The sequence below is a fragment of the Anguilla anguilla genome, chromosome 12 (genome assembly GCF_013347855.1).
Source record: "Anguilla anguilla isolate fAngAng1 chromosome 12, fAngAng1.pri, whole genome shotgun sequence".
In the NCBI taxonomy this organism is placed as follows: Eukaryota; Metazoa; Chordata; class Actinopteri; order Anguilliformes; family Anguillidae; genus Anguilla; species Anguilla anguilla.
Window position 1 is genome coordinate 3,361,997 of NC_049212.1, and position 14,620 is coordinate 3,376,616.

At 41.9% G+C, this 14,620-nt stretch overlaps 1 long non-coding RNA gene across 1 annotated transcript in view; it reads right to left on the minus strand.

The window, feature by feature from the left end:
* Nucleotides 1-345: 345 nt before the first annotated feature.
* The window catches only part of LOC118210388, a 34,578-nt gene continuing 20,303 nt past the window's right edge, over nt 346-14,620 (minus strand). Inside the window, exon 2 of the long non-coding RNA XR_004761848.1 lies at nt 346-5,290. This is a non-coding gene — a long non-coding RNA (uncharacterized LOC118210388). The remainder of the gene's footprint in view (nt 5,291-14,620) is intronic.

Below are 14,620 nucleotides of genomic sequence, written 5' to 3' on the forward strand. Positions count from 1 at the left end.
TTTTTAGATGCTCTTATCCAAAGCAATGTACACATCTTCTTTGCATATGATTAATTTGGAGGAGGATATGTTACTCTTCAAGGTCACAAAGTTCTGGGCACTCACCTGGGTGTCCCACCTGGGCATCATACCTGCAACCAACAAGTTGGCAGGATATGAGTTTGACACTGTTACCATGCAATATCCTCACCGGCAAAATCCTGACTTATTTGAAATAGCTTTTTATGTTTAAAATGTTCAATCTTATTTCTAGTTGACATCATGGGTGTCATCTGTTTAATCTGTAACAACTGTTTCAACAACACAAACGAGTACTGAAAAAGAAATGCTGGTCATTGACCCATGTAGCATATTTTCTTATTTTATTATCACATAATTTCATAATATAAATGTTACATTAAAAATACATTTGATTTCATGGCAGTAGTACATTGTCATTTTCAGGACACAGTAAACTGGAGAGATTTGCAGTTGCTTCCTGGCAACAGAATAATCTTTGAAAGAACAACTGATATTTGGCAACACACACAAAGTTTTGAAAGGCAAACATTCCTTATTTTGCTGGGCAACACATTAGCTTTTATGAATTAATAAACAAGGCAAAATTCATTGAGAACACAAGCTGAATCTTGGACCTGCTACATGTTATGTATGTATAGTTATAATCTAGGATTGAGAGTGATATTGATAGTGAAACTGAAATTTAACTGTCAGCCAAAAGTGGGCTATGACTAGCTCACTCTACATAATTCTCTAACTCTTGGGGAAGAAAACATGTTTTGTGGCAGAAATTCAAAGCAGTGAATTCTGATGTGGACACGTACAGGTAAATGCACATGCAATGGAGTTTTAAAAAAATATTCCTTTACATTATTATTATTATTTTTTTTTCAGATTATTTTTATGCTCAATCAGAGCTATCATCAAGAAAGAAGATGACATGATTGATTTCTGGCTGAAATCTTCTTGGAAAGAATGCAGTGAATTTGTACGTCCTGGATGCAAACAGACGATACAAAATGCATAAACAGCAGATTCTGGCCTCAAGTCCTGCAAAATAAAAGTTGACTTCCACAAACGAAAGAAGACGGCAACATACTTCTTGTAAAGCAAACCTGTCGATCGCCCATAGCCAGACAGAAACGTTTAGTGTTTTACAGCAAAACGTAATCACTGCTGCCCTATAGTCTGAAAACAAAAAAAAAAACCAAACAAACAGGAAGTGGTTTGTTTGATTAAAAACAGCTAGCTAGTGATTCCTCCATTGAATACATGTTGTGTAAGCATGGCGCTCTGGCGTACAGTGTAAGCCAGACACACCGTCCTCCTCACACTCAGTGGGGAACGCACTCCTGACAGTCTGGTCTGTGAGGCGAGAGGCAGGGTTAAAAATGGCGGCGTTGTGTAACCTCACGGACGACACGTTTCACTGCAAGCCAGCATCCGTCTGGTCGGGCGGCTGGGACGAGCGTCTCGCCTCATCGCAGGTCCAAAGAATTATTCACTTTTGTTTCCTCGTTCGTTTGATGTTAAATTGTATCGCAGGACTGGGAAAACGTCACTAAACTGTGTACTAGGGCTCAAAAGCTGCCATCTCTACTCTGGAAGCATGACCGTCCTTTTGAGTGGCCACACATCGCTCATAGACTTGGTATGGACGGTGCATGACACGCACTCGAATCCAGATACTCTTGCATACAATGAAGATAAGCCATTTTACCCTGCGATATTGCTAAGTCAGGTTCTTTGTGTGGGGAAGCGGGAGACGACGCTGTCTGAAGGGCAGCAGATGGTTCTGAGGCTGCGGGCAGGCCAGTCCCCGGCTGGCACACAACACACGGAACCCTAAGGCCGGATCCCGTTAGCTGGCGGCCACACACTGTGTCCTGTGTCCTAGGCACACCCATCTTTGATTCGTACCTCCAAAAATCCCCCACCCCAGTCTCTCTGCACCTCCCCCTCTGCGATTGCAGTCTCCTGCCTGGACACCAGCGATTGGACCTCTGGCACTGCTACTGATCCGGTTCCCATGGTTTCCTGCAGCTCTTGTTCAGCACACATGCAGACGCGTCGTCGGCGACGTAGCGGGTCGTCTGGTCACGCGCACTCAGCGCCACAGAAACGCAGCCTAGCAACAGTTTGGAGCAGTGCTGCTGGCAAAGCAGACCCGGGCCATTAAAGGAGAGACAGAACATTCTGTGCCTTTACAGGCAGAGCTTCAGCGTGTCAGCTCACTGAGCCTGGAGACCCAGTCCCAACAGGGAGGGCCATCGTTTGGGCTGAATACGCAGCGAAGAACAGTTCATTTTCTTTGGAGTTGAGAATTTCATATTGTTCCAAATGTGTGCCTTTTTTTTGCTAACCTTGCCACAAATGGGAAATATTCACATTTTCAGAAATGTGTTCAAATTGTATCACAGAGGTCCAGTTTGATCGTGACTGGCTGATATGACAATGCTCGTTTAGTTACCTCAGAATTGCCAACCAGCCCATGATCTCTCAGAAACAACACACAGGCGCCATATACTTTCATGTATAATGTGTTTTGTTTCCTTTCTCCCCTAGGAATAGGTTGCATTTTCCAAAACTTTTGGAATTTTGGAAACAGAGAGCCGTGTCTTTGCCGTGTGTTTGCACAGGAATAAGGCAGACGAGCCCTCTTTGACACGCAGAGCATGTCTCCGCATTCACGCTCAAGTACGCTTCGGAAGCACTGGAAGCACTGGGAGCTCTACCTGATTAGTCAACAAGGCGAGCTGAGAACACATCAAGCTAGAAAAATCTTGGAAAAACTACTGGTACAGTGCGGCAGTTTGCTTGGAAGTCACGTGATTTCAGTGGAAGCTTGGTACACCTTAACTTCTGGAATGATTGCAAGTTCCAAATAGTCTATCAGCTCATATAAATGAGAAAAGAAATAAAACAGGAGCATACAACCCAATCCTCGAACTGTGGACATAAAAACCTTATTTCAAAGTTTACAAAAACTAGCATAGCAACACCTCAGCCAGCTGCTAAAGGTCTCATATTCGAGAAATAGTTGTCTACCTAGTTTTGGCACTGATTATGTAGTGTGGCATGGTACTCATGTGCTGATAAAATATGAATTTTGTTCTACTTCACATTTTTTTGTTGTGGATAAGAAAAAATCACCAGGCTAAACCACAGGACTGTATAAAAACCAGAAACTCCCTTTTCCAAAATTGCACTTTTCCCAAGGCCCATATTTTTTTCTTTGATTGGCTAATGTGACCTGTCACACGGACATGGTCATTTGTCCCTTGTAATGGCTGCTGCTCCAACTCTTAGCTCACGACACATGCTAAATTATGCTCAGTTGGCTAGCATTAGCAACAAAAAGCCAGTTGATAATACACCAGTGGTAGCTTGATACACATTTAAAAAATAAGCCTGACACAGTCATACTTTCTAAAAGAATATTTAGCTAATTTTAACTTGTAATCTTAACGTAACCTCCTCAATGTCTTCACCCTCATTCCAGTTTGTACATTGTTCAACATTTCAACACGCTCCGGAAGCTTACGTTAAGGGCCGATTTTTGTAATGTATCATTATGCTCATCTAGCAAATTAAAACATCTGTGTTTTGAGCTTCCACACTTTTGTAAACACGTTTTTCATTTTTGTTAATTGTGACATTTGTCACTTCCTCCTCTGCAACAAACAGCACAGGAGTGACTTTTTCATTTGGTTAATATGTGTTTGTATAAGGTATGTTTGTAAAAATAGAGGAATCATTTATATTTTAATCTTTGTAATGATCAGAACAGGCTAGCAAGCTAACAAGCATGTTAAACGTGAGTTAATACGTTTTTTGCTGTTTGTATCGATATATCGATTAGAACAGACATTGATTGTTGTCAGTTATCGTTAAGAGCTGGCAGAACTTGTGTTGCTACGCTACTATTTGTAAACTTGTGGGTTGGCAGTGCGTACACGAGAAAGGTCTATTGATTCTCACAGGATGCGAGAAACCACTGTAGCCACAGCTGGGAACACCGCCCCCTCATCCACCTGGTCACATTCCATCATAGTGCTACACTTCTGGCCCATGATCTGTTTCACAGTTATTTACATGGCCCACACCACTGGCTTACTGGATGACATATTTTGTTAATACTGTTTGATTTTCAATTCAAGTTATGAAGCATGAACCTCTAGCACACATAAATCAATGACCAGAAGAAATAGCTAATACTGTAAAAGAGGTAAGAAATAAACAATTTCCCAAATAACTCCTCTTGTATCATGTTTTCTCCGATTTGAGCCTTTTGGTAGAAAACAATATATTGAGAATGCAGTGTGTGTCGAGGCTGCCGCCTCTGTCCTTGAAGTTTGTGGGGTGGGTTAGGAAGTCCTTTTTTTCCACCCCATTGGTCAGAGGTTCACCAGCATTAGCATTCCATTGCACTTTCAAATGGCAAGATCCCACAGCGGGTGCATTTTTGACCTGGAAGCAAGTTTCCATCACTTCCTCTTAAGACATAACCTGGTTGTGCTTATCAACAGAACGCCCCCGCTGGTGGAGAAATTACTGTGAGAAGGGCGGCACAGTGGTGCACTGTTCTGGTTTTGGGATTGAGTCCCGGCTGGCCTGGATCCCCTCTGCGTAGAGTTTGCAGGTTCTCCCCGTGTTTGCGTGGGTTTCCTCCGGGTAATCCAGTTTCCTCCCAAAGACATGTAGCCCAGGGGCTGTGAATGAACAATCCGCCTCAATGGCTCTGATACATTTACAGATATGTCATTAATGTGCATTATCCCCGTAAAATAAACCAATAAATGCAATTCATTAGATTGTGAACTGCAAGCGATAGGAGATGCTGCGGAAGACTAGTTGAACGATGCAAAGCAAAACACAAAAACTGTGGAAGAATACATTAGAAGTAACTGTGAAAATATATGTACAAAAAGAGGGGCGTTCAACAGGAAGAGTGGTCCCGCGTCATCGACGGTTCGTGGTCATTATCCGTCCCTTCTTCCTCCGGGCAGGGGGTGGATGCGTCGACGGACACTGCTTGAATTTGGGCAGGTTGAGGAGGGGCAGCGACCATGACCGAGCCCGTCTCTGACGGTCCTCAGATGGTGGTGTAGATGTAGACGACGATGACCACCAGCAGGTTAAGGACAGTCCCGATGATGCCCAGCAAGGCCAGGATCCTCTCCTCCTGCTCATCGGAATCCTCGTCCTCATACTGCCTCGAGCGGACATATTGCCTTGAACGGAGCATGCTGACGTCAGTGAGCTTCACCCTCACATGGAGCGCCACCTGCTGGGGATGAGTGGGAAGACAGGAAGCTATTATTATCATTGAGAATTAGAGTACAATTGCCAATGCGTTATCATAGGTCATAGGCTTTTGATTCAAGAAAACCTCAGGGAAACGTCAGGAACACACACACACACACACACACATTGCGTATAAAAAGTTGTCGTTTTCTGGCACCATAAAATCACTCTTAACACTCTTAAGTACGCGGTTAAAAAGTAAACACCAACACTAATATCTAAGCTAACAATTCAGGCGAATTCACCTGAAATACGAAATGAAAAGTGTTTCAAAACTCAGGTGACTGAATAATCTCCTTGGTGTCTTGAAATACCAGCGATATTTAGCCCTATCAGAGAGAGTGGGTGGGTGTCAAAGACAAGATGCACAATTTAAAAAACCTATTTGCATATTCACGAGTAATGAATATTTTTCTTGTTCTTGTCAGTTCATGTCTTACAATCTGAACACTTTATTCACCCATTTTCTCTCACAGCCATTCTTAAAAAAAATAAAAAATATGGTTTATTTAATAATAAAATAGCAAAAGCAACTTCAGAGCTGGAGTTACAATTACACAACTGGGTGGATACAAACATTTTACATAATTATTTTGTAGATTTACTGATATGGATATTTCCTTTTTTAAATTTTTTTTTTTGTTTTTAGACCTGTTCTGATTCTGATGTTTAAGTGCACAGGGAGGCTGACTGGCTGACATCTACCTATTTTAGTTGGATTTCTTACAAATTGTATCATTTAATAATATTATTTATTATTTAATGCCATACATTGTATTATTATTATTTGTATTCATCTATTATAGAACTGCATGCTGCTCAACTCAGTTATGAGGATCCCTACGGCACCCATATTTCCCAGATCTGTAGACTTTCAGAATATATATCATTATTTTTAAAAGCAAGGCATTTTCTTTAGGACTGACTCATCAACAATGATTTTCCACGTGGGCTGTTTATCCCAAGTCTAAAAGGCTAACTTTGAAGCTGTGTGCAACATTCTTGTTAATGGCACTATGCAAATCTAAATTGCAGTGTAATTGTAACTGATTGACTGAAGCATTGAAGCTGAAGGAATACAGTAATGGTGCACAGATACCAAGCTTTCGTATACTGGACCTAATCACAAACAATATATTTATGGAACACACTCCAAAAGACTGTTACCTTACGGACAGATCTGATGTGACCTGGAGCTCTGCCAGTGTTTTTCCCAGGTCAAGAGAAATTCACTCAGAAATTCAGCCACTTTAACACACACACACACACACACACTAAAAGAGCTTGTCAGAATCCATCAGGCCATCCCAGCCCTGCTCAGCACATTCTAATGACTGACACACACTCAGCAGGTTCCCTGGGTCTGCACTGCTCACTCATGCCCATGCCTATTTTTGAATCCTGAAAGGAATTTTAAAGTGTTTGCCCTGGCGGTCTGCTATTTTCAACTCCCAGAAGAATTTCATACTTTCATACTTGCACAACCCCATAGAAAATAAGATTTAGAAGAAAAATGACTCCAATGTAATGACATTAATTTACTAATAAGTCTGTTGTGTTTTACATGCTGTCATCGCACGTGGACAAAGTTTGTTGAAAAACTTTAACATTTTTTGATTTGTCATGAATGTGTCTTTATTTGGTGACTTGTGGTTTTTCCTTGTATATAAGCAGAGAAGTGCAGTGGTTCGGGGAGACTCGTCAACATGGTCTCCTGCGCATGTAAGCCATTATGGCCTTTTCTTCACTCACATTTTGCATCATTGCATATTGTTACTGAACACCCTGAACTATAAACTGCATTTATTTTACCCTGGCATTCCTCTTTGACTCTTACCGCTGCACGCCTAGCAGTTTTAAGGTCCTAATATCTGCACCCTGTAGTGACTCGCCTATATGCTAATGTCATAGCATAGCAGGATACACAACTGTATTAATGCAGGCTACACACTAGAGACAAGATAGACAGCGATCTGTATAGAGCCACACTACTAAAGAGAGCAGTCTCCATTGTCTATGCATAACTGTTAGCACAGAGGATTAAGTTAAAACACAATTTTGGAGTCAGATAACCAAGATAACATTAAAATAATCCCATTCCAGTAGCACTGGGTAAGACTACAGTACATGCGTTTCTTCGCCACTCAGATACTTCCACCGTTTGGTGTATCTGGGGGTTTTCTTACATGCTCAAAAATCTTATAGCACACTTACAGGGAAATGTTCTATGCATGTGGTCATGTAGAAATCCTGAAATTTTCTTTGTGATGTAAGAAATATCTTTCATGGTACTACTAGGAAATAAATTAAATGTTAATGGTCATTCTTCAGGTTTAGTTTAGAAAATGAGTTATGAAACACTGCATTGAAATGTTATAAGTTTCTGTACATGTAAATGTTTGACCTAAAAGTATTACTAATGGTGAAAATGTAATTTCTTTTTGGTATTCAATTTTGCTATCCAATGAACAAATGATCCTCTTGATCAAACATTTGTCTGGGTAATATTAATTATTTTTGCAGTTATAGTAGAAGTCATGCTTTTGAGCCACAAGGACTATACAAAGCACCACACTGTGCCTGCATTGCACTATTCCCTTGCCTTATCTGGGATGTCCTCAGTGAGCTGTGGCAGTGCCTCCCCATCGTTGTAATATCAGTTCCCAAACCGTTATACTACACTACTGCCCTGCAAAGGACTGTCATCTTGGACAAAAGAAAGTTGCTGTTGTCTTCTGATTATGAAAATAAAATTATTCTAACAAAACATACAACCTAATGCAATTACTGTAGAACTGTTAAAACTAGCCTTGGAAACAACATACTTGATATTGAAGCAAGACAAAGGAATGTGGCTGACAATGTATAGTAAACAGCCCTTGTCAACTGATATCCTGTGGTATTTTTACTTCATGAATATCTCCACAGGAACCGATGCCAATGTGCTCTTCATGCTGTAGGAACACAGAAGCATGACAGTTTTAGAAGGGAAAAAATGAACTTCAAAGGGAGAAGAGATCAAGAAGAGAATAAAGTGTCTTTTGCTTTTGGAACGACCTGAAAGTATGATTCTCATGGACTGTTCACCATGATGCTGAGTGACAGAGAGTCCCTGGACCTCTGTTCCTGTTGTCCTGGATCAGAAAGCCCCTGGTGCTGAGAAGATGTAACAGTCCCCTTCAAACTGCATGTTTTATAATCCATCAGCAGCATCAACAGCAATGTTTTTAATAAGTCACAATTATTGGCTCTCTAATATCTCGCTGACAGCAGCACATGTAAAATAAATGAACGAAATAAGCAGTATTCTTTACAGCAGAATGCTAGAAGTTCAAACGAATAGAATGCAGAAGCAAAAATACTCTGCCTGCCTACCACTCCCAGTTGCTGCAAGTGTGAAGGGAGTTCATCCATAACTCCATAAGTTTTCCAGTACCGACAGGAGAACCGATAACGTTGGACCTTATCAATACTCCGAGTTTCACTCATTTATAAATGGGCCGCAGTGGGCATCCCTAGTCATCAGACAAATTAGGGGGACTAAGTCAATGGCGACAATCGGACACAATTTCTTTAAGCCATTGATATCGCCAAGAAGGGAAACCAAGGTTCCATGCTCAACCTTATACATGTGTTTTTTTTCCGGTTGGAAGACGGAACATGTAAGACAAAACAATGCAGAATCCGGCAGATGTTCATACAACGAGGAAACTTGGGCATCATTCCAATTCATTAATCTAATGAATTTAATTATTTAATCTTAAAATCTGGTACAGAGCTTGTTTTGACTTGTTGGTTGATTCCACCAGTGCACTGTAGACTGTCCTATTAATGAATTTGGTGGTTTAATTGATAATTCTCATTTTAAATGATAATTTTTAAAGTAAATCACATAAAATATATTTTACATGTTGGTTAAGTGAGGGGATCTAGCAAGCAATATCGCTTGGTTCAGTATTCCAAGTGCTGAACATTTTAACAAGGGCATTGACTGGATTCAGAAAATAAATATATTTTTAATTAATCCTTGCTTGTCCCACAACACAAACACACACACCCACACACGCACACACACACATGCACACACACGCACACACACACACACGCTTCGTACAGTGTTGCAGAGGGTAGTAATTCATTGCATGGCTAGTGCATATCCACATGGATACTGTGATTAAGAATGATGTTTTGGGACAATTTCCCCATTTGAAGTCAGTTAGTTAGTTTTATTTGACAATTTGATAAAGACAAAGTCTTTCAATGTCAAGAATAACACAGTAAAGTTAAAAACATATTTCCATTGTGGTCCTTGATGGTAAGCAGTAGCAGTGGAGGCAAGATGACTTCACAACGGTATAAATTCAGGCAAACGCTGAATGGCAACACAACAAACTCATTACACAACAATATTAACCTAATCTAATGTGCAGTCTGAAAACAACTACAAAATAATATCATAAAACAATTACATCCATTATATGTTTCAGAACCAATTACATTTGCACGTTTCCTAGCAACCAGGCTTTTACTTTTCTTGTAAAGCTCTCTGCATGGGCAGAGTTTTTAATGCCTATAGGTATCTTGTTCCAGTCAGCGGCTCCAGAACACAGTAAGGGGCATCGACTAACATCTGTCCTATATCTTCAGAGGCCAAAGTTGGCAATACTGGCTCTCGTCTTATGGCCTTTGTGAAATAATTTAGAAAATAAATAGGGGCTCTGTTGTTAATCACTTTATGAACATTAGCCTCAAAGGGAAGCAAACCTAATTGCCTAAAATGTTCCCTTCCTATGTGTGCCTTCTAGTCAAGTCCCATTATCACACTAATCAGGTTTTTTTTGAGATGGTATTGAGCTGCAGCAGAGGCTTTCGCAACCTCAGTCTTTAAAGGAGGATTCGAAGTGATCGGTCCAAATTCAGCTGAATGCCAGCTCACGTCTGCATGCCTCAAAGATTTGTTATGGCACTATCAAGGGATGTTCTGTTTGACACACCCCTAAATATTGTAAGCATGCAATCATGAATGTAATTCCATAACAGACGTACATCCTGTTTTGACTGCTACATTTTAACACAGTTCATGTGCAAGGCGAACATAAGCAAAAAGTGAAAGGGTGGAAACGACTCATTGTGAAGGGATGTGTATGTGATGTGTATATGTGTAAAGGATGTGTATGTGATGTGTATATGTGTAAGGGATGTGTATGTGATGTGTATATGTGTAAGGGATGTGTACGTGATGTGCATATGTGTAAGGAATGTGTATGTGATGTGTATATGTGTAAGGGATGTGTGTGTGATGTGCATATGTGTAAGGGATGTGTAGTTGTATATGATAGCCTGACTTTCCCAATAGGAAATGGCCTATCTTTGTGTGAACCACAGAACTTGGAAGCATGTGTGATGTCATGTCCTGCCCCTGCTACAGCTGCCAGGCGAAGAAAGCAAGGCTCGCTCCACCATGGAAGAGAGAGAGCCCGTCGGTTGTGCCAGCAAAATGCCGCCTATCATGACTTATTCATTCCATGGCCGTCCCCATTCATCGAGCTGATGTGGCAGATCACTCTGTTAACAGCCTGCTGCGGCCCATCTGGCCTCTTAGACAGGGTTACAGTGAGGTTGCAGAGTGCAGTGGTAAGGGTGTTCCAGCCTAGCATGCTAGCTGGGTCGCCATCACACGTTTGACTCCTATGGCTGCTAAAGCCTTGAAGACCCCAGGGAAGGGGTCATTTCCATTTCAATTGAAATGCAAGCAGTAAGCAATGCTTGTAGAACATTGTGGACATTTTTAAATTCATGGCCTGGCCCCATCCCTAATCACCTTTTCAGCAGTAATCTCCCTGAACAGATGAAGGGATATCGAGGGCAGTACTGCCGGCCCCCAGGGCTGCAGTGGAGACTGAGCAGCCCCTCCCTAAAGTGCCCAGGGAGGGTAATAACCCCACACATTCACATCACCTCATCATCATTATCTGGCACCAAACTTGAACTTCACTTTCATACACCTGGCTTTACTGCATATAATGTTGGAATGAGTCTCTTTCAGAGGCTTAGGTTAAATTACCTCTTCTGATGCCTTAGATCCACATGATCAGTGTCTGTTAAATCTTGTCGAAATCACAAGCAATTTGGGCAGGGGTTTATGCATTAATAAGCGATACAAAGAGCACAGTGGAACACTGAGCACACTCAGTTCAGGATGCATGTATAAATGATGTGTTCTGAGGCCTGACTGAACCCACACAACTCTGTTCTGCCATGTTGATGTCACGGGGCACCTCAGCAAGCCTGCATTGATCTGTAATGGACTCACATTCACACCATGAAAAGCAGCAACATCATGCCACAGCCGGAAGGTTCAGCAGGCTGGGGAGTTCTGAATGTGACGGAGCAGAAAAAATTCCGAACACTGCAGATTTGAGCGGTTGAGTCAAACATGAAGCATTCTGGGAAACAGGTTGTGAATGTTGCACAAAACCTTGAATTTCTCAGAAACTGAATGAGTTTCACTTCACTCATTTTTGACGTAAATGTGAAAAATTCTGCCTGACACTGACAATATGACGAGTCAATATGACATGGTAGGGTATGCCACAGGTACAGTACACGGAAGTAATATGTTATAAGTCCCATTCATTCTTTCCCAAAATCATTTTAGCCACACAGTCCTACACTTCTGCAAAATATTGCAAAACATAAATTTCTCTTGTCACCTCAGAGCAAGAAGGTCAAACTCTGGCTGGGACTAAGTTTGCATGTCCTCCCCGAGCCTGTGTGGGTTTCCTCTGGGTCCCCTCGCTTTCCTCCCACAGTCCAAAGACATTCAGGTGAGGTTAACTGCAATCTAAATTGCCCATAGGGGTGAGTGTGTTAGTGAATGGTTTGAGTGCCCTGCGATGGATTGGCAACCTGTCCAGGGTGTATTCCTTCCTCTTACCAAACGCATGCTGGGATAGGCTCGAGCCCCCCGTGACCCTGATCAGGAATGAGCAGGATAGATAATGGATGAATGAACTAGGAATGGACAACCGCAATTAGGGAAATAATTACTGAAATTGCTTTATTCTCATTTGTGCTAAAAAGTAATTATTAGCACTATTAGTTAGCAGCTCCCGCCCTCCTCCCAAACCTCATTAGTCCCCTGGCTTAACAAAAGGCGTGATCATTTCACCTCACGAGCTAATAAGTCTCTGCTAAGCACCCTCTCTCCTCTCATAAAAATAACTTTAAATTGTTCTCTTTGAGCTGCAAACATTCTGCAAATTGCCCTCGTTGGACATGGGTGTTCTTGCGTTATGGGATGCACATGGGTGTTCTTGTGTTTTGGGATGCAGATGGGTGTTCTTGCGTTTTGGGATGCAGATGGGTGTTCTTGTGTTTTGGGATGCAGATGGGTGTTCTTGTGTTTTGGGATGCACATGGGTGTTCTTGTGTTTTAGGATACACATGGGTGTTCTCGTGTTTTGGGATGCAGATGGGTGTTCTCGTGTTTTGGGATGCAGATGGGTGTTCTTGCGTTTTGGGATGCAGATGGGTGTTCTTGTGTTTTGGGATGCAGATGGGTGTTCTTGTGTTTTGGGATGCACATGGGTGTTCTTGTGTTTTAGGATACACATGGGTGTTCTCGTGTTTTGGGATGCGCCTTAATGATCTGCCCTCCTCCAACCTCTGGTGCACACATTGCACAGGGTGGCAGAAGGAACGGGGGGAAGGTGGGGCATGATTGAGCGGAACCCCCAGGAGACGTGCTGATGATGACGGGGGAGGAGCGTTGGCGTGTAGAAGGACCCCCCCCCCCCCCCCCCCCGCACACACACCCCCCGCCTTCTGCCTGTGTCATGGAGATTAAAAATTAGACCCTAATTTGTGCAGATGACATCCTGGCCCTGTAGAAGTCACATTGCTCGCTGTGTTATTTAATCGTACAGTGGGCCCCCTCTCACCCACGGCCAGTCCTCGCACCTTATCTGCTTGCACAAATGGGTTTGTACACAACAACCATGCCTGCCACCTCCACCATGCAAACCCCACAACCCCGGGGTTTATCCAGCATTCACGCTAATGCTCTGCAAAGTGTGCACAGTAGCTCAGTGATACCACTATTCCATCATTCTGTGAACAGATGGAGGGTTCTTTTGATTTGTGACTAACAAGATGGTTCATTTATCACATTGACAGCCGCTGCCTAACCTTCCACGTAACAAAAAATCTCCAAAGCGGTATTGAACGCACATCAGGCATCCCTTTGTATTCATAACCTGAATGATTTATGCATATCTACAGATTTATTGTTTGAAACATCCCATAATGTCAAGAGGCATGTCTGCCCTCGTATTGCAAATTAAATTTCCATGCAGTACCTCCTCTTGTTCCAAACAGTACAGCTGACAAAAATAAGCATATTGGGTCTTGAATTGGCCATATTCACATGGGAGCCATGTTGATAGTCAGACAAGTATTATTTCATCAATTCCCAACCGATACCGCACTTTGAGAGGAGCACTTTCAAAAATCATGCAAAGGTAGATTGTGTAGCGGGTATAGATAATAGGATGGATGAATTCTATTCAAGTAATCTCACCATTTGACAATTGCTTCTTGCTTTTTTAGGTGAATCACCAGGCAGTGTTGGGGAAATTGAACAGTAAATCTTAGGAGAAATTATGCGATCAAATGCCCTTTGTGTGCAGTTTTCTCTATTGGGGGTTTAATTTAGTTTAGCTTTAAAGTGGTGACAGGTCTTGGATTTATTCCTAATTCACGAGAGGGGATGTGCTGGGTCTGAGGCGAGGATGTCTTGCTTTTCGTCTGGGGTACCCTAACAATCAAACTGGAGCAATGCCCGAGATCAGCCTCACAGGAGCTGCTGGTTTACAGGATCCCTCAGTTGCATCCGTTGATAATTCCACCTGCAGAGGCAGAGGTTTAACAAGTTTAGGAGAGTAACTTCAACCTGAGCATGGGCAGATCACACCAGAAACTAAAGAAAGGTTTAAAACCCAAACATTAATCAAGGTAAAGCTGTACTTTTGATTGAAACTCTGCATAAAAGAACTGGAAAGTGAAGGTTGAAATACCTTACAGAAAAGCCTAATAACAGACTGTAAAACAACTGTCTGAATTTAAGGTCAAATCAAATCAATTTTATTTGTACAGCAATTTTTACATAGAACTGTCCCAAAAACGCTTTACAGAGCAAAATTGCACGAATCCAGCCGGGAATCCCCAAAAGCAAGGAAGGTGAAACTTCACTATAAACTATCTATAAACATTAAAATGTGTTAATTCTCAACAAACCACATGTAGACAGCTT